Raw genomic sequence first — 22,943 nt, 5'->3', positions numbered from 1 at the left:
CATCTACCTTCAATGAATTCTTAAGACCCGGCCGATAAAAGAAAGAAAAAAGGTTTGGAACGAGGGCACAACCACAAACTTTTATTGAATTTAGGAGAAATTAATTCGTCTTTCAGTAAACGAGCGATCGGCCGGGAATGGAAAATCCTTCACTCTAAATCATGAGGAAAGTTCATTAATAAACATTAGAGCGACTATAAAATCATCCAAGCAAATCTACTTTGTTTTAAAAGCGCATATCAATATCCCGGGTAATTATGGTATGTTATGGCTCCTAGCTGACAAGCTTAGGCACTACCCTAGGAATTTGCAATAATGCAGTCGAGAAAATTTTACTGAAAATAGTGAGTGAATGTATCAAAATTTGAACACACACACATGGAAAAATACGTAACAGGGAGACAACTACAGTGGAATCTCAACATACGAAAGTCCCAACTTACGAAAGCAAATACGAAGATTTTTTTGCCTCTGCATACGAAAATAATTCGGGTTAAGAAAGTCCCGAAATTCGCCTGGACCACCGAGAACAATTTTAAAACTCGCGCGCCGCCAACTGAGTAGACTCTCCACCATTCTCCCGCTCTCCCATTGGTTCCTGATGCTAGTCACCACCGTAAGATCCTGCTCTCCTATTGGTCAACATCTACCCCATCATGCTCTATGTAAAGGCGTCATTCGGCCACTCCGTAGCAGCATCGTTATCGTACGCACATGGAATTAGTTTGTTCACACATACGATTGTTAACGTAAATTCGTGTTAAGAGATTTCGCTTTGTACTTTATCATGTTGTGAGAACTTAAACTAGTACATAACTTAATTAGTATAGTCATGGGTCCCAAGAAACTGAGATTATCAAGAAGTATGAGTCTGACATGCGGGTTGAGTGTGATCACTAAGGAATACGGCCGAAATCCGTCAACGACAGGCACCATACTTAAGCAGAGGGAAGCCATCAAAGCAGCTACACCTTCCAAGGGCGTGGCTATTTTGTCCAACAAGAGAAGCCACATGCATGATGAGATGGAGAGGCTGCTTCTTGTATGGATAAAATACAAAGAAATCACTGGCGATACGATAACCGAGACGGCAATCTGCCACAAGGCCAGCACTAGTTTCGGCAATTTGATTGCCCAGGCCGAAGACGACGGAGGGGAAGGGACATAGATGCCAACACGACTTCAAGGCTTCTTGTGGGTGGTTTGAAAAATTCTGGAAACGGAGTGCCATCTATTTGGTGGTGCAGCATGGGGAGGCTCCGCCAGCTCGGACACGAAAGCAGCTGAAGCCTTATTAAGACGTTCGACGAGATGTACGATCAAGGAAACGGCTACAGTTTCTCAGCAAGTCTTTCAACGTTGATGGAGGACTGGCCTTTTCCTTTTTGTGAAAAAAAAAATGCCTTGTCGAACGTACATCATGGAGGCAAGAGAAGAAGCTACCTGGGCATAAGCCTATGAAAGACAGTCTTATGATCGCACTTTATTCCACACAGTGGGGATTGTAAGGTGAAGCCCCCTACTTGTCTATCATCTTCCGAGACTCCTCGAGCCTTCAAAGCCCACAAAGTGCTAAAGGAGAAGCTTCCAGTGATGTGGAGGGCTAATGCAAAAGCCTGGGTAAAGAGACTTTTGTTCACCGAGTGGGTAAATGTGTTTCGGCCCGACAGTGAAGAAATTCTTGGAATAGAAGCGCCTCCCTCTGAAATGTCGCTGTGTTGGACAATGCCCCTACTCACCCTCCTGGCCTCGAGGAAGAGTGGAGTATTCTTTTATCAAGATTCTTTATCTTCTGCCTAACACCACCCCTCTCCTCCAGCCCACGGACCAGCAAGTGATATCGAACTTCAAGAAGCTCTATAAGAAACATAATTTCAAGCGATGTTTTGACATCACCGATACTACAAAACTCACCGTGCGTGAATTTTGGATCATCGATCAAGCTTGGCAGGAGGTTTCAAGGCGAACCTTGAATTCTTCGTGGAGGAAACTCTGGCCTGATGCTGTATCCGTCCGAGACTTCGAGGGATTCAACATGGGCAAAGCTGATGCAGATTCAGAAACAGTTGATGATCCTGAAACAGTTTCACAACCAGATCTTGACGAGATTGTTGCACTTGGCAAGTCCAAGGGGTTGGTCATCGACGAGGAAGACATCAATGACCTTCTCGAGGAGCACCAAGAGGAGCTTACGACGGATGACCTGAAGGAGTTGGAGGCCATGCAACATAACGTCGTTCAAGAAGAGTTCTCTAGCAGTGGCAAGGAGGAGGAGGAGGACCCTATGACAACGGCAGAAATTAAGGATGCTCTAGCTGCTTTTCATAAGGTGCAATCATTTGTAGAAAAGACACCCCGAAAAGGCTTACATAGGTCGTATGCTTGCTCAGTTCGATGACGTTTGCCTCAGTCGTTTCAGGAACATTGTGAAAAGCAGGCAGAAACAATCTTCCTTGGATAGCTATTTTTCAAAGAGGCCTTTAGTAGGAGTAAGCAAACAGGAAAATCCAAGTGATATGAAAAAACAGAAAGTTGAAAGTGGTGAAGAAATTGAAATTTTGTTAAAAATGTCAAGTATAAAAAAGTATAAAAAAGGAAAAAAAAAAAAAATAAAGAAAAAAAAATAAAGAAAAAAAAAATTAATTTTAAGTTTATTGTAAATTTAAATGTTAATGTTTTTTGCCATTTGTTAATGTGTTTCATAAAGTTTGCGTTAATGTTTCTGTTCATTTTTTAATGTGTTTCGTAAAGTTTGTCCTACTCCTCTGTCGCCACTTTCAGAGATCACCTCACTTGAAAGGCAAGGTTCCACATTTTACTACATATGTATGTACAGTATTTCTTGTACCCTGTACACTAATAAACTGTATTTACAGGTAATCACAGTTATGTTAGGTATTGAATGGTCCAAATTGTTGTATTTCATTGTTTATTGGTTAATTTAGCTTTATAATAGAATTTACTGGAGTGTTTTTGTAAGGCTTGGAATGAATTAGGCAATTTACATGTTAAACGTGGTCAAGATACGAAATATCAGGTTACGAAGGCCCACTTCAGAAACGGATTAATTTCGTATCCTGAGGTACTACCTATAAGAAAAAAAAAGACTGTGCATTGTCTAAAGTATGCATATATATATATATATATATATATATATATATATATATATATATATATATATATATATATGTATATATGTGTGTATATTATATATATATATATATTATATATATATATATATGTGTGTGTGTGTGTGTGTGTGTGTATGTATATATATATATATATATATATATATATATATATATATAATATATATATATATATATATATATATATATATATATATATATATATATATATATATGTATGTATATATACGTATATATATTTATATATAATATAGATATAGATATATATATATATATATATATATATATATATAATATAGATATATATATATATATATATATATATATATATATATATATATATATATAAAACGACCTTGCCCTCTTAACACCATAATGGTTTGTGCTTGGCCATTTACAACAAACAGGACAATGCTTTGCTGCATGAATGGATGTATGATATTTAGGGCAAGAGCATTGCTTACGCTGCTTCATTACCTATTTTATGGAAGCAAAACAAAATAACATATATGTAGTATCATAAGCACCCTAAATAGGAGATATTTATTTACTTTTCTAAATGCTACTTCAACCAAGACTATTTATAATTTGTAAATTTCCAATATTTTGTAGCCTTGAGGATACTACTTAATGTCTAATAAACCTTCCTGTATGTAGGATATATAAATTTAATCATGTATATAACGCCTCAACAGAGAAGGGGTGGTGAGTGGCAGGAGTCTTTAGAGGGGAGACTTAAAGATGAATGAATAAAAGACGTTTTCCTGAGCAGTAGTGAATAAAGAGAAAGAATATTAATACAAGAAAGAAAAGGCTCTGTTATAGACCAGGCAGAAAAGTTTAAATATGTTGGATCTACATGAAGCCTAGAGGGAGGCTGTGGTTGACAGTAGGATAAAAGTGGCATGGAGGAAGTGGGGAAAGGTCGATAGAGTAGTATGTGATAAGAAAATGCCAATCAAGCTAGATGCCAAGATCTATAACACGTGATAAGACCAGTGTTAATGTATGGAGAAGAATCATGGGTCTATGAAGAAAAGAGGAAGTAAAGCTTGACAAACCAGAGATGAGAATGTTGAGGTGTATTTGGGGAATATCGCTGCTTTAGAGATTGGAAAATAATGAAAGAACCACCACAGGCTTACAGCAGTGATAAGAGTGTCACGACTGAGATGGTATGCGCATGTGTTGGGATGGATGACGAGGAGGGAGTGAAGAGAGTTTGGGAAAATCCTGTTAGAGGAAGATCAAGAGGGAGACAGATAATTATATGGCGACATAAAGTGAAGGAAAATATGGAAAAGAGAGATTTTGTGGAGAATGATGCCTTTGATAGAAGGCAGTGAAGAAGGCGCTTCAGGCAACCGACCCCTTAATGTAGGGATAGCAGTGGGAAAGATAATGACTCAACAACTCAACATGGGATCAAACCAGTCTTTCGAGTTAAGAATCCTGGACCATAAAAATTAGGATGTATGGTCATAAAAGATATTAGAACCTAAGTGCTGTGCACCTGAAGTGTTACTCTGCCATTGTACCTAGACCCTCCCTAACAAGCGAATTTTATCCCAACTCCATGACCCATCAGTGTTGAAATTGCTAACATTTACTTCGACTTACCCTTTCACTGTGACGTGATGGAAATCAACTTCTGGAAATATGTTTCACAGAAATAAATTTCTGACTTTAGAAGGGACCGAACCCCAGTCTCTCCAATGAGTCCAGGGCATTAGCAATTCAGACACAAAAGGTCACAAATCTTCAAAGAAATTGGTACCTAAGTACTATGTACCTGAGGGTTTTCAAAGATAGGTATAAGTGCCTAGCACGCTACATTCCAGCTATTTTATCCCAACTTCATGACCCATCAGTGTTCAAATTGCTAACATTTAATTTGACTTACCCCTTTCACTGTGACATATGATGGAAATCAACTTCTGAAACATGTTTCACAGAAATAAATTTCTGACTTAAGAAGGGACCGAACCCCAGTCTTTCCAATGAGAGTCCAGGGCATTAGCAATTCGTTCAGACACAAAGGTCATATATCTTCAAAGAAGTTAGTACCCAAGTACTATGTACCTGAGGTTTTTCAAAGATAGGTGCCTAGCACACCACATACCAGCTATTTTAGCCTATCTTATGACCCATCAGTGTTGAAATTGCTAACATTTAATTCGACTTAACCCTTTCACTGTGACATGATGGAAATCAACTTCTAGACAGAAATAAATTTCTGACTTAAGAAGGGACCGAACCCCAGTCTTTCCAATGAGAGTCCAGGGCATTAGCAATTCAGACAAAGGTCATAAATCTTCTAAGAAGTTGGTACCTAAGTACTATGTACCTGAGGTTTTTCCAAGGTAGGTGCCTAGCAAACCACATACCAACTATTTTAGCCTAACTTCATGACCCATCAGTGTTCAAATTGCTAACATTTAATTAGACTTACCCCTTTCACTGTGACATACGATGGAAATCAACTTCTGAAAACACGTTTCACAGAAATAAATTTCTGACTTAAGAAGGGACCGAACCCCAGTCTTTCCAATGTGAGTCCAGGGCATTAGCAATTCAGACAAAAAGGTCATAGATCTTCAAAGAAGTTGGTACCCAAGTACAGTGGTACCTCGAGATACGAAAAGCTCAAGTTACGAAAAACTCGAGATACGAAAGCCAATACGAAAAATTTAATGGCTCTACATACGAAAAGTTTTCAATATACGAAAGGTTTCTGTAAAGTCCGAGATTCGCCCAAACCACCGATAACAATTTTGAAACTCGCGCGCCGCCAAACTTAGTAGACTCGCCACCATCCTCCTGTTCTCCCATTGGTTCCTGATGCTAGTCGCGGCATGAGATCCTTTTGGCAAGCATCCTCCCATCATGCATCTATGTACGTGGTGGCGTGCCTCGGCCACTCGGTACCAGCATCGTTATCGTACGCACGCGGTATTCATTCGGTCTAACGATTCCGTTTAGTAACGTAAATTTCTTAGTGATTTCGTTGTAGTATACGTACTTTATCGTGCTGTGCGAAAACTTTATTCTACTTATCCGTAAATTACGTACAAGATAACGTAGTCATGGGTCCCAAGAAAGTTGAAATTCACGGAAAGAGGCAAATGCTCTCTTTGGAGACAAAGATGGAATTATCAAGAAGTATGAAGCTGGTATGCGATTGAGTGTGATCACCAAGGAATACGGCCGAAATCCGTCGACGATAGGCACCATCCTTAAACAGAAGAATGTCATCAAAGCAGCTACACCTTCCAAGGGCATCACCATTTTGTCCAGCAAGAGGACCCACGTGCATGACGAGATGGAACGGCTGCTTCTTGTCCGGATAAAAGACAAAGAAATTGCTGGCGATGCGATAACGGAGATGGCAATCTCCACAACGGCCAGTGCGTAGTGTTCATTAATGGCTGCCCGTCTTGATAATTATCTACTAATTGTTGCACCTCATGACTCTGTTGGCCCTGGTGTCCATCAAAACCCTGTTCAACCAAATGCTCTCTCTGCAACTGATTTGGGTACTGAATGTTCGGCTGCTGACCTTCAACATAAACTGAAGTGCCTTGATTATACTGGTATGCATGTTGTAAATGATTGGTCAACACCCTCTGTTCAGCAGGGAGTGGAGATTCTACCAACCTTGCAAAGTTTCCAGTTATCCCATGAGAGAGACCTTGATCACTTATCCCATGTGAGAGATCTTGGTCACTTATCCCAAAAGAGAGATCTTGGTCAATCATATCATATATGTCGTCACTCAAGAGGTGCTCTTCTTTTTCCATTTTCTGTGAAAAGAAATGAGAATTTTTATATAAATACACATGACACAAAACACCATCACAATGTCAACTCTGACTAGTAGATTCAGAAACAGTTGACAATCCCGAAACTGTTTCCCAACCAGATCTTGACGAGATTCGTTGCACTCGGCAAGTCCATGGGGCTGGTCGTCGACGAGGACAACATCAACGACCTTCTCGAGGAGCACCAAGAGGAGCTTACGACGGATGACCTGAAGGAGTTGGAGGCCATGCAACATAACGTCGTTCAAGAGGAGTTCTCTAGCAGCGGCGAGGAAGAGGACGACGACCCTATGACAATGGCAGAAATTAGAATGTTCTAGCCACTTTTCATAAGGTGCAATGGTTTATAGAAAAAAAAGACACCCCGAAAAAGGCTCACACAGGTCGTATGCTTGCGCAGTTCGATGACGTTTGCCCGAGTCGTTTCAGGAACATTGGTAAAAGTAGGCAGAAGCAATCTTCCTTGGATCATTATTTTTTAAAGAGGCCTTTAGCATTAGCAGGAGTAAGCAAAAAGGAAGAACCAAGTGATAAAAAACTGAAAATTGAAAGTGGTGATGAAGTTGAAATTCTGGAGGGAGAGAGAGAGAGAGAGAGAGAGAGAGAGAGAGAGAGAGAGGCCTACGTACAAAAAAAAAAAAAAAAAAAAAATGTGCGTTTCGTAAAGTTAAGTGTACGTACATATCTGCTGTTGTCCTAACCCCTCCTCTGCCGCCACTTTCGGAGATAGCCATCCTCACTCGAAAGGTAAGCTTCCACATTTTACGTACAGTATTTCTTGTATACCATGTACACGAATACACTTTATTTACGGGTTAATTTGCATTACGTTATTAATTTAGGTATTTAATGGTCCAATTTGTTGTAGTATTTCATTGTTTATAGGTCGATTTAGCTTTATTATGAAATTTACTGGGGCGTTTTTGGAGGGTTGCTTGGGAACGGATTAGCCATTTTACATGTAAAATATAGTCCAAGATACGAAAAACCTCATGATACGAAGGGCGCCTTGGAACGGATTAATTTCAATATCCTCGAGGTACTACTGTACTATGTACCTGAGTTTTTCCAAGGTAGGTGCCTAGCACACAACATACCAACTATTTTAGCCTAATTTTCATGACCCTATCAGTGTTGAAATTGCAACCATTTAATTCGACTTACCCCTTTCACTGTACATATGATGGAAATCAACTTCTGGAAACATGTTTCACAGAAATAAATTACTGACTTAAGAAGGGACCGAACCCCAATCTTTCCAATGAGTCCAGGGCATTAGCAATTCAGACACAAAGGTCATATCTCTTCCAATAAGTTGGTACCTAAGTACTATATACCTTAGGTTTTTCCAAGGTAGGTAGGTGCTTAGGACACCACATACAAGCTATTTTATCCTAACTTCATGAACCATCAGTGTTGAAATTGCTAACATTTAATTCGACTTCCCTTTCACTGTGAAAAGATGGAAATCAACTTCTGGAAAAATGTTTCACCGAAATAAATTTCTGACTAAGAAGGGACTGAAACCCAGTCTTTCTAATGAGAGTCCATGCCATTAACAAGTCAGAACACAAAGGTCATTAATCTTCAAAGAAGTCGGTACCTTAGTACTATATACCTGAGGTTTTTCCAAGGTAGATGTCTAGCACACCACATACCAGCTATTTTGTCCCAACCATCATGACCCATCAGTGTTCAAATTACTAACATTTAATTCTACTACCCCTTTCACTGTGATAGATGAAGTCAATCAACTTCTGGAAATATGTTTCACAGAAATTATTTGTGAATTAACCCTCTTACGCCGATTGGACGTATTAAACGTAGAGTCAAAATGTCTCCCGTATGCCGATTGGACGTATCATACGTCGGCTCAAAAAAGTTTTTTTTAAAAATTCGCTGAAAAATACTTATAGGCCTACCAGCCAAAAAACTTTTGTATCACGCGCCTTGGGGGATGCTGGGAGTTCACGGATCAAGGCGTTGTTTTGTTTACAATCGCTACGCAGGCGCGCAAGCGCGAATTTCTTTCTTATCGCACTAAAAAGTATCAGTGACACATCTCGGAAATTATTTCGTCAGCACCATTTTAAATTATCCTTTACATGAAGTATTATATATGAAAATGTGCGCAATTTCATGTAAAATACAACAAAAAAATACTCATGATTGTAGCTTTCATCAGTTTTGAAATATTTTCATATAAACGATAAGTGCAAAAATTTCAACCTTCGGTCAACTTTGACTCTACAGAAATGGTCGAGAAACGCAATTATAAGCTAAAATTCTTATATTAAAGTAATATTCAATCATTTGCCTTCATTTTTGCAACAAATTGGACGTCTCTAGCACAATATTTCGATTTATGGTGAATTTATGAAAAAACTTTTTCCTCACGTTCGTGCGACAACTCTTCGATAAATTTTTTGTTTTTTCGTGCGATTGTCCTAATGTTTGCACCTTTTTAAATTTGCAGTTACATAAAGTTTTATATATGGAAATGTGCGCAATTTCATGCACAATACAACAAAAAACAACCCATGGTTGTAGCTTTTATCAATTTCGAAATATTTTCATATAAATAACGTAAGTTTTATATGGATGGAAATGTGCGCAATTTCATGCAACAATACAACACAACAAACCCATGGTTGTAGCTTTTATCAATTTCGAAATATTTTCATATAAATAACGTTAAGTGCAAAAATTTCAACTTTCGGTCAATAGCACAATATTTCGATGTATGGTGATTTTATGAAAAAAAAAAAAAAAAAAAAAAAAAAAAAAAAAAAAAAAAAAAAAAATTTTCTTTACGTTCGCGCGGTAACTCTTCCGAAAAAATCAGAATTTTTTTGTGCGATTGTCGAAATGTTTGCACCATTTAAAATTAGCTGTTACATAAAGTTTTATATATGAAAATGTGCGCAATTTTCATGTAGAATACAACTAAAATGATTGAGGTTGTAGCTTTTCTCTTTTTTCGAAATATTTGCATATAAATCACGATAAATAGAAAAAAAACCACGTTCGGGGTCGGTCAAATTTGACTCAACCGAAATAGTTGAAAAAACGCAATTGTAAGCTAAAACTCTTACGGCCTAGTAATATTCCGTCATTTTTCTTCATTTTGAAACAAATTTGAAGTCTCTAAAACAATATTGTGATTTATGGTGAATTTTTGAACAATATATTTACCTTCACTCCGCGCGCGATTCGCGCCGCAAGTCTCCGAAATACGTACATCGCATTATCCTAATATTTGCTCCTTTCATATTAGCCTTTTTATAGAGTTTCATATATCAAAATGTGCGAAAATTCATGAATACAATAAAAAATAATTGAAGGTTGTAGCTTTTTCCATCTCCGAAATATGTGCATATAAAAAAATATATATAAAAATTTCGACATTCGGTCAAATTTAACTCGTCCGAAATGGTCGAAATCTGCAATTCTAATCTAAAAATCTTATAGTATCGTAATATTCAATCATTTTTCTTAATTTTTTGAGAAATTGGAGGTCTCTAGAACAATATTTAGAATTACGGTGAATTATGAAAATAACATTTTTTTACGTCCGCGCGTTACGAATTCGTACATCATTTTGTGATAACATTTTTCCGGTGTTGCTTTTATTGTTTTACCATGTATTATATATCAAAAGGATTGCAATTTAGTGTACAATACAACGAAAAAAAATTAACTCGTTAGCTTAGACCGTTTTTTGCACAGCGTGATTTGAATACAAATTATCTATGAATTTTTTTTTTCTTCGCTACCATATATCGCATTATTTACATATGATAATTATATTTTTTATTTCTGATGATTGCATACTAAACTTCAGGCAATGAAAAAAAAATGAGCCAAAAATGAACTCTTAATCTTCAAAACTAAGCGCGCTGTGATTTTTTGAAAAAATGATTTTTTCTGCTTCCGCGTTCACTCCAAACCGGCGCCGGCATACAGGAGAGGTTTTGATTTTTAGGGCTTCGGCGTAAGAGGGTTAAGAAGGGACCGAACCCCAGTCTTTCCAATGAGACTCCAGGGCATTAGTAATTCAGACACAAAGGTCATAAGTCTCAAAGAAGTTGGTATCTAAGTACAGTAGTGTCTCAGGTTACGAAATTAATCCATTCCGAAGCAACCTTCGTAACATGATTTTTTCGTTTTTCATATCTAGAAAACTATGTTTACATGTAAATTGCCCAATTTGTTCCAAGCCCTACAAAAAAACATCATAACAGGATATTCTAACCTTATCACGTAAGCCAAGTTTATAGTATCGATAGGTTGCAGTGCGTTTTCTACCAATAATATAATAGGAAGCCTTAAAAGAGAAGCGCAGCAGCACTTCATTGAACATACGACAACCCTAAAAACTCCGTACTTTTATGAGAAAAATATTTTGTTTCACCATTACAAGTCTCCCAAAGCTCCAACATCTAACTTGTGGCATGACTGTTTTCAGGTTGTTTCTCGAGAGCCCTTAAGGAAACCCTTGCTTGACCTCACTCATTCATAGGAATCTCATCTTGGAGTGAATAAAACCTAAAAGAGGTTGTTTGGGGATTTTTATTGGCCAGAAATGAGAAAGGACATAAAGGAGTTCATTGCTTCCTGTCACCACTGTCAGATCACTGGTAAGCCTCATGAGAAAATACCTCCAGCACCGCTTCAAAAGCATTCCAGTACCTAAGTCACCATTTGATAAGACTAATGTGCCTTGGAAAGAATGTGCCAGACTATAAAAAGTCTGTTACGGAAGTAATATCAGTGAAACATCACAGCACTGGGATAGAGGACCTCGATTTTCTCATGTATGTACTTAGATGTACACCTCATGATTTCCACAGGGGTATCCCCATTTGAGCTCATGTTCGGTCGAAAACCAAGAACTATACTAAGTTCGGTAAAGGAGAATATTTTGCTGAGGAAGCCAGAAGAAACTACGAATATTTACCAGTATTTAAAAGATTTAAAAAAGAAATTTACATACATTTGATATTGCTGCTACTAATTTAGTTTCTTCCCAGCAGAAGATGCAACACATATACAATAAGAAGGCAAAAATGAGAGTTCAAAACTGACGACCAAGTTTTAGTGTATCACCCTATTCCTGGAGCTCCCTTACGAGAAAAATATGCTGGACCTTACAAGATCCTTCGTAGGACCTCTAAAGTAAACTACATAATCAGCACTCTAGACAGAAACTACCAACTCAATAGTTCATGTAAACCTCCTTAAACCCTATATCACTCCACTCAAAACGGTGAGTCCTAATATTGCTTTAGTGATAACCAAAGCTAATACAGAGCAACAAAGGTACCTAACCTGACATTAGATGATGAATCTAATGATGGTGATGAAACCAATCTCATTTTATCATTTAAGGATTTTTCTAATAGTGAAGTTTTAAAATCTTTAGATGCTTATCTTTCTCACCTAAATGTACCTCAAAAACAGGCATTGACAAGACTCTTAAGTTTCCAGACATTAGTGCTGATATTCCTAAATGTAGCTCAACTGTCCACCATGACCTATTGCTTGAACCAAATACCACTCCAATCCATCAACCTTTCTATAGAGCCACAGGAGTTAAACTAGAAACATTGAAAAGGGAAGTTCAGTATTTATTAGACAATAATTTAGCAGAACCCAGTACATCACCTTGGGCTTCACCATGTATATTGGTCCCAAATCTAATGGGCAATTCACACTCTGCACTGATTATAGGAAATTCAAATAAAGTGACTGTTAAACGACTCCTATCCACTTCCTAGGTCAATGACATTCCAGATTATATTGGTAATGCCAAATTCTTAACCCAAATCGATTTAAAGGATATTATCAGGTACCACTGACTGATAAAGCTAAGAAAATCTCTTCATTCATAACACCTTTGGTCTCTTTTCTTACTTAGTAATGCCCTTTGGACTCTGTAATGCACCTGCAACGTTCAGCACATGATAGCAGAGATAACTAGAGGTCTTGAAGATGTCTTTGCATATCTCGACCTTTGTGATTGCCAGCAAGACCTGGGAGGAACATCTTCGCACCTTGGAAGAACTCTTTCAATGCTGCAAAAAGTCTGGGTTGACAATCAACCTTGCTAAAAGCTCTTTGGTCAAGCTAAGTAGTTTATCTTAGACCATTGCATTGGTAGTGGAGAAATTTTACCTAAAGAGGCTAATATAGACAATATCAAGAACATTCCTATTCCTGCCACCAGACAGCAACTTCAATCTTTTTTAGGAATGGTTTCTTACTATGCTAAATTCATTAAGGACTTAGCTGTTATACTGTTCCCTCTATGCTCTTACTTACCCTAAGGTAAAGTTTGATGAACCAAAGAACACAGTCACATTTTTGAGCAACTGAAGAGCATCTTGGTTTCTAAACCCCTCTTAAGATCTCCTGATTTTAATAAAGAATTTTTCATGCAGATTGACGCCAGCAATACAGGTTATGGAGCTGTTTTGCTAGTGTCTTACTCAGTCATTAACCACAGAAACGCCACCACCACTTCATCATCTTCCTTCCCATCGCCTACCACTCACATCTTCAAGGAGACCAAACCAGGTGGGCCACTGTCGAGAAGGAACTTTATGCCATTGTCGCTCGCTACTACACTTTCAACCCTACTTGGAAGGACACCACAGAGTACTAGCATATACCCACCATAGACCACTCATCTTCTCTAACGTTCTCGCCTCCGAAACAACAAACTACTTCGTTGGTCATATATTTTGTCAGCCTTCAATCTACGACTTCAGTCGATCGGAGGTGCCAACAATCTCATCGCTGACACACTGTCGTGGCTTCCACTGCCTTCAACACCACAACCATCTGGTCCCACTATAGTGGGCCCATCTTAGCGGAGGGGACTATGACGAATTGCCTCTCTCTCTTTGTAATATATATTGTATGTATTTATTTTCAACAATGTACCTTTTTCTATTTGAGTATTGTCTCTTTTGCTTCAGCGCCATCTCTTGACCTCGCAACCTACTTCCACTCTGTGATCCTTGCTTTCGTATTTTCAAATCTTTCTTCGGACCATTAACTATCGGGATGAAGTAGGAGTATACTTCCAACTACTAAACAGTGACAATTGTGATTGTTTTATGTTTCTTATGTTCTTACTTGCTATTCAGTACCGTAATTCGTAACTATATTGTGGAATATTTAATTAACGTTTGGGTTGGTATTTGAAATCTAGTTTACGTAATTGTTGATTTATTGGTATATATTATAGATAAAAAACGTGAAGCAGTATTTTCTTTGTCACCATTTAAGTAATAATGGTTCGTTGTTAAGATACTAAGCTAAGGTACGTTAAAAATCCTCTCAAGACTAAGCTAAGGTACGTTAAAAATCCTCTCAAGACCTGAGATATTCCATGCAGAGGTGGACAATATATATATATATATATATATATATATATCTATATATATATATATATATATATATATATAGATATATATATATATGTACTATATATATGTATATGTATATATATATATATATATATATATATATATATATATATATATATATATATATATATATATATATCTAAATCTTATATCTCTATATAGATATCTATATATGGAATCTATCTATCTATCTATATATAATAATATATATATATATATATATATATATATATATATATATCCATATATAGATATATATATCTATATAGATAGACAGATATATATATATATATATATATATATATATATATATATATAATAATAATAATAATAATAATAATAATAATGAAGAGGGACAGCGAGAAGACTGGCGATCATTTCTTCTTTTTATGACACCTACGTTTCGGGAATCCTTTCCCATCTTCAGGGCTATAAATAGAATTAATTTTACAATATTAAAAAGTGTTCTAAAATAACCAAATAATTATAAGAAATATAGTTTGTCATTAAGCTAAAAGAAAAATAAAAACTACAAAGTGACTTTAAGCTAAAAGTTAATTAAAACACTGAAATACTTAGTAAATGACACATCCGAAAACAAAACGAAAAATAAAAGTTGAAAAAAAAAATAAACAAAGACCACCATTCTGCCAGACTTACTGTTAAGAGGTTTGGTTGTTAACTGATGGAAAATAGCATATTCTAAAGGCAATGTCTGGAGGAATCAAAAACAAGGAAAGAGAGAGAATGAGAGTAATAGGCAGTTAAAGCAATATGTAACGGTGTGGAGGTAGTTGGTTGTTTAAGGTAGGAGACAGTTTCTTGATGTAAAGAGATTCTAAAAGAAGGAGCGAAAGGCAATCAGCAGTTTGACATAGTATTTTAAAATCAAAAGAATTTTCGGTCATAAGGAACCATGCAAATTCATGCAAAACTGACGTTATGTACAACAATTTCAAAAATATTATGTCAAACTGCTGATTGTCTTTCGCTCCTTCTTTTAGAAATCTCTTTACAATGTGATATATATATATATATATATATATATATATATATATATATATATATATATATATATATATATCTATATATATATATATATATATATATATATATATATTCTACTGAACATTAATGCATCTTTGTAACCACAACAATGCCCTCTTAACTAGTCAAACTCTTCTTCACAATTTATGAATAGCTTGTCTCTACAAAGACTAGATCCGTATGTTAGACCATATAATTATAAGCAAGAGTAATTCAAAACTACATCCCGAGTGTAAAAACGTCACTTTGCAGGTCGGCAATTGAACATCTGATAACTCTTGATGAAAGTTCGAATACTGTTCCAGACACTAGAAATATTTCATATTCATGCAATTAAATCTAAATCTAAGGATGCGTATTGGCTAGCTTATCAAAAAAGGCATAAATAAATTCTGTTAGTCAAGAGGGCCTTGTGGTATTTTTATTACTAGTAACATATCTATTATAAAGCTGAATGATACATATACATATGTACGTACGTGCACACACATATGTGGCTGTGAGTGTTACACATCGCTTTCATACCTCGTTTTAACGGCCAGAAAGGGGGAACAGTAGGTTAATATTGACAATTGCTACGTAGTTACCGAAATGGGGTTTGTAGTGGCTAATATTATATGCAGGCGCAATGTCAAACCTCGAATTAGGTATTCTCTATGTAAAAAAAAAAAATTAAATAGATAAAAATAAATAAATAAATAAAAAATAATAATTAATTAACAATTAAATAATAATAATAATAATAGTTGCTTTCGAAAATGTGTGGGCTACAGAAACAGGCGTTATGAAATGTCACACAAAAGAAAAACTTGAAATTTGGGTAACTTCGCAAAACCAGTTACTCTGTCTGGAAAACTTGGTCAAGAAGCATTCTAACACCTAATAGAGACAGATGGAAAGTAGGCCACATTCGACCTTACATCCGTCACATGTTCAAACCTAGACTTCCTCCAAGCAGTACAAAAATATAACCAGGCTTTACGATACGGAATGAAAAGGGACACTACCTACTTAGGCATTTACCCTTAGAAACCACCAACCAACAGAACCTTCTACAATGGCAATAATGCCAATATCCTGATGTATGACGGAATATGTTGAAATACTAGAACTGATTTTTTTGTTTGCACGACAAAGATAGCCTTTGGAAAAGGAACCTATACGTTTTGGCAGCTGCGGCTGTCTTTTAAGGGTAAAGGGATGGAACAACAGCCTCAAAATAAATCCCACACTTTCCTTAGTCAAACTTCTCAAAGTCTGGGCAACCAACAAGGGGAAACATCACCCTTTCCCTGTTTTGCCATTCACCCTCCAAAAGAAGAGGCCAAGTATCGCAACATGGAAAATGTTGTTCATGAATTACTTTTTCTTACTGAAAAATGCAAACCTGAGCACTTCAAAAAACCCCAATTTGACCACTGTAGTTTATTAATCATATATGACAAATTAAACACTGGAAACAATGTTTCATCAAGTTGATCAGTGGATTAGAAAAACAAATCTGAAATTTCCATACCTTTGATGGGCCCTTAGCGATGATATCGTAGACTTATTAAGGCTATCCAGAATAAACCAACACATAAGGGCATAGTAAGTACTTTGCAAAAAATTACATCTGGTTTAAGTCAAATTGGACTGACTCAAAATTATTATTTGCTTAACTTACAAATTTAAATTACTTTTAATAACTTTATTACGTTTCTCCACTAGACCTTGTTAAAAAAAAAACAAACTTGGAAAAATATTTTAAACCGCTGTTAGTACAAGGCAGTAATATTTTGCACAGGCCGTTGTCCCAGCAAGCACTAATTAGAATTTACAAGAAAAAAACATTTTAAAAAACAAATTTAAAAAGACCTTAGAAAACTGGAGCGAATTCCGATAGTAACTTCTAGGTTAAGTTAAATATATTCCAAACAACAACGTATTCAAATCGCCAATTTCCTCATCATTATTTTAAAAGAACGTAATCAAATCCAACTATCTTGAAATATTATTCTGGAATAGCCTAAAATATAAAACCCAAATTGCTATTGGAAAAAAAACACCCCGTTGCCAGTACAAAATAAAAATGTAAGGAAACTCAGTAGCATAAGTACAGTAATACAGTCATAGAAATTGTACAAACATGAACTAAAACCACTTCAACTTTGTAAATAAAATCAAAGCGGCATAAATAGTTTACGCCAAAACAGCATATGTATCAACACACAAAAGGTTAAAAATTACCAAAAAAAACAATTGTAACCATGTTAAAGATGTTGTAGCATGCACATGGATTCCAAAATAAATTAATAACACAGGTACTCAATAAAAAATCAGCAATACAATAAATGCTAGACCCACGGTTTGTAAAGCATCATAAAGCTAAAAACAACTTGAGGGAAAAAGTGCACCAGCAGGTAGAATAGAAGGACAAATTTGTCACCATGAAAACCCTCTAGGGAAAAATACAGTCCTTGCGGAATTGAGGAATCACTAAAGGGCGGAAAGATGGAACTCATTAAGAAATCCCTTGAAAAAAAGATGAAAACTCAGTGCAATGGAATGAAGGATTTCTATAGCATGTTAATTCATTATCAACAAACCACCATTAAAGTTGAAGAGTTATCCAGGGTTAATTTACAAATATGGACTTTAAAACTATATTATCTGGAATTTCTATTGAAAAACGATAAAGGCCTCTCTCTAAACGAAATTGAAACTGATTCAGCTAGTAAGATTTTTTACATCAATTACAGAAATAGCTAATCTTGGCTAATCTAACCAGTGAAAGTAATTCATCAAATACCCTGACGACTTTCTTCAAAGCCTTTAAGGCCTCAGGTCTTTAGCATTTGATAACAAAACAAATTCCAATAGCTCACTTTGGTATAATTATCCCATTAACCCTTTGGAGGACACGCCTGAAAAAAAAAATATCAACAAAGGACAATTAAAACTCATGAGTTACATGCAGTTTGTATATAAGTTACTTTCAATGGTTGCAATGAAAAATATACTGGAAAAGCAAGCAATTAAACTTTCAACCAAAAACAATGTAAATTAGGGAATATAGGGCTTTTTTCCCCCCAATGTTAATTGAGTTGCCTAAAAATAAATATTAATATAGGTCTATATGGTGTGTGTGGGTGGTATATATCTATATATATATATATATACTAATATTGTTATTAATTAGTATAGAGTATATCATAATGATTATAAGATATAAGTTATATATTAGGTATCTAATAGTCATTATATAATAATATATGATATATATAATAATAATGTATATTATATATATTATAAATATAATCTATATATAATTATAAGGATATATATATATATAGCTATATTATAGATATTATATAAATATATTAATATATATATATCTTATATATATATATCTATGATTATAATATATAATATTATATTATAATATATATCTATCTATCTATATATATTCTACTATTCTATATATATATATCATCGTATCTTATTATATATATAGATATATATATATATATATATAAATATATATATATATATATAATAGAATATATTATAATATATATAATCTATATTATATTATATATATATATATTAAGATATATATTATATATAGATATATATAGATATATATATAAGAATATCATATATATAATAATAGTATATATAATATTATCTATCATAATATTCTATTATATCTAATATATATATATCTATAAATATTATATATATATATATATATAATCGATATATATATATATATAATAATCTATATACTCTATTATATATATAATATAATATGTATCTAGATATATATATAATCTTATATAATATATAATCTATATATATATATATAATATCTATATATATCTTAATAGATGGATATATTATATTATCTATATAGATATATATCTAATTGTATATTTATATACTTATATAATATATATAATTATATAATATATAATATCATATATATATATTAATCTATATATTATATTATATATATATTTATATATATATAATATATATCTATATATACTATTCTAAGAATTTACTTTGGATTAATTACTTGCAAACAAACAATACTTTCGGACATCTCTTTCTAAATTGTTCAAGAACCCCAGGCATTTTGACACAACCTCGTTCATGGCTGTGTTGTGGCACGTTACCTCGTGGTGACAACCATGGATTCCATAAATGCTAAATGTTTAGTTATACAAGATATTAACCAGAATATACAAAGATAAATCTCAGTAACCCTTAAACGCTATTTGCCAGTCGTTGATGTCGACTTAACAAACTCATTGATAATTAACTGCTATCAAGTAAAGAAGTTATTACTATCACCACCTTATACATAAATGTTGATAAGCGAAAACCCAGTCTAAAGCTTTGATCAAGGGTACACCCAGTGTTCACCATGTACCCCCTCCACCTTCAAAACCCCCACCTACATGTGTTATAAATATCCTTCTAATCGCCTGGCACCTCCTCAAGTTCCGTGAGTTTCAATTATGAGTATTGTTCTCTGATGGATGTTTGCTTCTGGAAGGTAAAATAATACTCGGTTGACAGTATTTGCATATCGCCATTTATTTCCAAATGTTTACAATTTTTCTACAAAAAAATAAAAAATAAAAACACGGCTAATTAAAAGAAAAATGACTTATGAGCAGGGAGATATCGAAAAACATGGTGGGGGTTTTTTATTGAAATAGCTTGGAGGGGAAGGACAAACCAAACAAGGTGTGTTGGGACGTTACTGCTGAAAGGCCAACGAAAAATAAATGGCACAGCGTGAGCCGGGAAGGGCAGGGGCGGGGGATGGCGGGTGGGGGGAGGGGGGGTGATGTTTTTAGCCGAGGGGACGTGACCGATCTGACCAGGTCTCAAGACTGGTCCCCCAAAATAATTTGGTTTGAGATAAAATAACTTGTTATACCCAGTTTTTTGCAACACCTTACATAATTTATTACCCCTCACCACAATGATTATACAATAATGACACAACATTTTCACAGGCATTCATTTTCACATCAGTTTAATTTCACAGAGTTTCGGAAAATATAATAAATAAGTTATTGGTTATAATAATTACAATTAAGTTTGTTCATTCCTTACCTCGCAGGATATATATATATAGCTTGTATTTTCTGGACGTCCGACAGAATTTTCTAAAACTCGCGGCAACAACGTACGTGGCGCGGCCCACCAGGTGGTAGTAACCCATTACCGACGCTGGGAGGCGGTGGATATCAGGTAACCATTGCCCATTTGTTATTATTCATATTTTATCCATGGCCACTGGTCTCCTGAGGGGAGGGAGGGGGGAGTGGGCACTCTTAATTATACATATGTAATAAATACATTATTTAATATTACAGTATCTGTAAATAAAAAACCCATGACCATGAGGGTTCTATTGGCAATTAGGAGGGCGGTCCTACGTTGAACCAATGCAGATCTAGATTACGCTATGCGCTGTCTGCAGTAGCCTGGGTTTAGCTCTGTACATTGTCATCAAATTTTCTTAACATTGTAATGATAACTTTGCAACAACAACTTCCATAGGGAATCGCTTGGGATAACCTGTTAAACCTACGACCGGGAAAACTTGTAAACTTCCGAAGCCGGCGGGACTACGTTATGTTTTTTTATATTGAATCGCCTTGATGTATAGCTAATGTTCCGCTATCGACGTGATGCCTTTAAGAATGGGCAGTTTCCGTGCCAGCATTCAAAAACATAATTCGGTCTCACTGACCAAACTGCATTCATTTAGTAATGGAGTTTACAGAATAAAGTTGTTATATCTTTTCAACTTATCTGGTTTGACATCCTTCCTTTCCTGTAGTTTAAGAAGAAACCCACTCTACTAAGATATCACCTAGGAGATTGGGAGGAAAACAGAAATACTTACCGAATGACAGTCGTAAGGCGAGAAAGAAACAAAAAAAAGTGCTTTCGCAAAAGCGAAGAGACTTTAGGGACTGGGGTGGCAGCTTCAGACGGAAGAATAAATTTAACAAGACCCAATATCAGCCGAACCGAAGATCTACAAGAACCAAACTTCCCACCATTCGAAATTCAAAAACCTAAAAAAGAGGAAGGAAAAGGGATACTTCAACTCCAACGCAACATTTTATGGAAGACGAAGATATGGTCCTTCACTCGAGGAAGAATTACAAAGCATCAAACATCGGACGTTTGCGTCGACTTTGTTGCTCACTTAATCTTTCGAGAATCAAACCACCGGACGAAGAGCAGCATCGAAGATCAACAGGAAAGAAGATAAACACACAAAAGGAAAACATCGCCGCGGATCACTAGCAAGGACGCAAATGAGTAGAGCTAAAGAGGAAGTAATGCAAGGACGGGAGGCTGTGACGTCAATCAATCTTGGGACTTCTTCATGCATCGATGGGTAGCGCCCCTGGGGGAGAAAGGAACCGTGAACGTCATCACGACTTTCCGACGCGACGACGGACAGGAACTTGAGACGGTCATCCCATTGTCAACAATCCTTCAACCAATAAATCTTGGAAGCTAAGTACCATTTTATCTATTCAGGTTCCTTTTCTCTCAGTGAAGTGTTGTTCATCAGGAGTCGATCGTTCCAGTATTCTGGGGGTGAGTTGTTCGCCATCCTCTCAATCGTTCCTTCATTACAGAAATCAATCTTCAAACTACGCGGTTCTCGCCCGCAGATTATTTTTTTTCTACTTCTCGTGTTGCTAATCGTTTCTTGCAGGGTAATTGCTCCCGTATAATATTTATCAAATTATCTGTATTTTTGTATCTTTTGGGGGATTTGTTCCTATTATTATAAAACAAACATTTAATACAGTATATTGCCATTATGCGTTTACGTAGTGGTCGAGTGGTTGTTACTCTTGATAGGATATTTTGATAGGAACCGCCAAGGAATAGAAGTGATAAGAAAAAAACAAAGTAAAAGTGAACATGGCAACTACTCCGGCTGGCAACCCCAAGTTTGGGTGATTCTCGTGAAGCGCCTGGAGGTCAGCAATTGGTTCCCATTTTCAAGGTCGGGAGTCAATGGGTTTCCTTGACCTCCAAAAATGTTGGAGGCATGGATCCATCTTGTAGACGCTCATTTCAATTTAAATGACCAAAAAAGCATCAACAAGACCCAGCAGTACAATTGACAGGAGGCCAAAAGCTTCATCAGGACTTTGCTAAAGGAGGACGCAAAGAAAGTGCTTATCTAAGGGGGTGGTTTCTTTCCAAGAGGGCGCTTACATGGGACAACGTTCAAAATCAAGAAAAAAATTTATACGTGCCGTTGTATGGGGGTTGGTGAAGAGGCTTTAGATGTAGTATTCGGCATTGAGAAAAATATCCTTAAACCAACGCCATCATGGACTCAGCTTAATGGTTTGTCGACGCGGGACGGCGCTTAATTGGACCGAACCGGCTCTAAAATGAATGTAAAATGAATAATTCAAGGTTAGTTTAAGGTAAACTCCGGAGGT

Source organism: Macrobrachium nipponense, chromosome 29 (genome assembly GCF_015104395.2).
Source record: "Macrobrachium nipponense isolate FS-2020 chromosome 29, ASM1510439v2, whole genome shotgun sequence".
NCBI lineage: Eukaryota > Metazoa > Arthropoda > Malacostraca > Decapoda > Palaemonidae > Macrobrachium > Macrobrachium nipponense.
This window is presented reverse-complemented; position numbering follows the sequence as displayed.